This window comes from Panicum virgatum, chromosome 9N (assembly GCF_016808335.1).
Source record: "Panicum virgatum strain AP13 chromosome 9N, P.virgatum_v5, whole genome shotgun sequence".
In the NCBI taxonomy this organism is placed as follows: domain Eukaryota; kingdom Viridiplantae; phylum Streptophyta; class Magnoliopsida; order Poales; family Poaceae; genus Panicum; species Panicum virgatum.
The window spans coordinates 14,251,436-14,254,386 of record NC_053153.1 but is presented as its reverse complement, the minus strand read 5'-3'; the positions used below and the strand labels follow the sequence as shown (position 1 = coordinate 14,254,386).

General features: G+C 41.4%; 1 long non-coding RNA gene across 1 annotated transcript; it reads left to right on the top strand.

The window, feature by feature from the left end:
• Positions 1–1,556: 1,556 nt before the first annotated feature.
• Positions 1,557–2,567, top strand: LOC120693045. Its single transcript, XR_005682837.1, has 3 exons — positions 1,557–1,851; positions 1,947–2,030; positions 2,152–2,567. It is a non-coding gene; the product is annotated as an uncharacterized LOC120693045 (long non-coding RNA).
• The last annotated feature ends 384 nt before the right edge of the window (positions 2,568–2,951 follow it).

Genomic DNA, 2,951 nt, shown 5'->3' with positions numbered 1-2,951 from the left:
GTTTTCGGGATGTTACACCGTCGGTTCAACCGGTGCTTCACTTCTTTCTTTACTTGATCTCCAGAGGCGCTCAGTCCTGCACGGATCTTTCGACAACCATCGGATGCACCGATGCTATGGGCATCGGTTCTTCCGGTGCTACTGATTTCAGTAAAACTCGTCCAATTCATCGTTTCTTTGAGTTCTTTCTTCGTGTTTTGTTTTGTATGGCCTTTTTACTTCATCCTTGGGATCTAGAAATGTTCACTTAACAAAACCATTAGTTCCATTGATTGTGTTGTCATTCGATCACCAAAATCACTCGAAATGGCATAAACGGTGCCATGTTCGTTACAAGTTCATCTCCGATGAAGTACATATCCGGCGACACGGCCGCACTAGACGCGCTGAAGCCGATCATCTCTCTCGATCAGTTCGTCCTGTGCTACTGCGCGGCAACCTCGAGCCCCAATTGTAAGATTGTAATCTTCTTCATCTGCGTCTCGTTATGTATTGAACTACAGCTGCAAAAAAAATTGCACAGTGACCCAGCCTGAATTGGTACTTATCTCCTGTATCTGTATTGACCCCTACGGTCATGCGGCAGCGAGCCGGCGACACATGCCATCCCCATCCACCAAATTGACCAGTTCTCAGGCGACAGCTTCCACCTCCAAATCCCTTGCGCCAGTGCCCCCCCCCCGCGCCGCGATGCCCCTCCGACGGTGGGCCACCAGAACTCAAAGATAAATGGATGGAGACATTAGAAAGATGTTATGAGAAATTGGCTCGAAACCAGATATACAATGCGCGGATATATGCAGTGGTGGCCTATTATGCAGAAATCATACACCGGCCAGTTAAATTTAAAGATGCAAAACTGAAGCATTTGTTTTCATATGACTACACTTTGGTACCTTTCCGTTGGACAAACACTGATGCATGGTTCAAGCTGAGTGCTTGGTGGGGCTCAGATGAGTTCAAAAGACTTAGTGCTATGAAGAGGAATGCAAGACTTAGTGTGCCAGATGCACAGAACCATGGGGGATCGCGATCCACTGCACGTACACAACAATGCTTGGTAACAATGAAATAATTTACCTCACCTTTTTGCATATATGTCCATATTGATTTCGATGACTATCAAATTATTACTTGCAGGAGGAAACATATGGGAGGCCTTTTAGCCTGATTGAGTCATTCGCTGTGCATATGGGGGCATCCAAGGATGTTGTGGCACAAGGAGAGGGCAATGAGTTGCCTCCTATTCCTAATGAACGTGCCCAAAATCATCTGGTAACATATATCTCCATCTTACGTTGATAAAAGAAGACATTACTTCTGCGGGCTCCTGCTATTTTAGTACCTTGCCTCCACTTGCCTCCCATATTGGACCAATATAGTAGTTGTATTGGCATGTGTGCTTGTTTCATGGCCAACTTTAGAAATTTGGCTGGCTCATATTTCTTTAGTAGCTTGCCTCTAGTGTTTATTTATGCTACCTTGACTACAGTACAGAGTCCCATTTAGTTGAGCTAAATTTCATATTTTTATCAGGATAACTATGGTGATGGTATGAAAAACACTTATGGACTTGAGGTTCAGTGGGTGAGGGGTCCCTTTGATGCACAAGTTATGTATAACAACACAGGAAGAAAGCCTCATGGGAAGTTTGCCATTGCTGATGGAGCTATTGATAGCTCTACCATACAATTTTTCACCACTGCACATCCATCTCAGCCCCAAAGTGCCCAAAGTTCTACACAGAGAGAGGTATAGCTACAACAAGAGGTTCAAGAGCTAAAAAGACAAATGTAGGAGGATCAAGGAACATTACATAAAGTGCTTCAATACAGTCAGCAGATGTGTCAGGTTACTATACATGAATGTGTCTATACCTATTCTGATTTAAATTATTGGGAACTCTTGGCTTACTAGAGTTTGTAACTACAATTTTATTTTGGCAGTACATGATGAGTCAGGGACAGAGAAGCACACCTCCACCACAACTCAATTTTGCTTCTTTATTCTCCTCATTTACTAATGCTCAGGTACAAATGCAAAAGAAAATATACCTCTTTTTATTGCAAGTACTGAATATTTATGTTAGGCTATTAATTAATCACAGAGCTTATGCACTAATTTGAGCCTATTTCTGTTTTGGGCTTGAAGGATGGAACATCAAATTATTCAAATGAATTCCAACAGCAGCCTGAAAGGAACCCTGGTAACACCCAACATGATGATCCAAGCTCTTACAAGCATAGAAGCAACAATGATGACATGACTGACTGTGAGCGCAATGAGCTTCGAATGTGGTTCAGGCCAAATGTATAAGTGTCATGGTGGAATCATTCTATTATGTTTCCAACAACTGAAGTCTATCATCAGCTTAGTTATGATCATCAAAAGATTGAGTCAGACATGTTTCTAGGTTACTATCATGCAGAGTCCATGTTTTAGCACCTACTGCTATTTGTAAAAAGATATTTATCTCTGTTGCTACTTCAACAGCTCCTTGGACATATATGTTTGAATTGAAATTTGTGTCCAACCTCCAATGTTATCTTTGCACATCAATTTGTTCATATTTGAATGTTGATTTCTGGTGCATATATGTGGAAAAGAAAAATACTCAACAGCATGCCTCTAAAAAATCGGCATGCCTGTTGGGGTAATTTAGACACTGTATGACATGGCAATCAGTTATCATAAGGGTGATATTTGATAGTGCTGTCATCTATACGATATGTTATATCTGACAGGGCTGCCATATATATGATTAACTTTACACAACAGTGTTGTCGGTACTGCTTAATTTGAACTTCAACAAGCTTGTCATTGATCTGAGTAAAGATATATGACAGCACAGTATCAAATAAGAAAGACATGCCTTGTTTGAAGCCACATCCGACACATAAGTTTGCTGACAGCATGCCCTGTTGTAAATCAACAATACCAACAAGGATGTC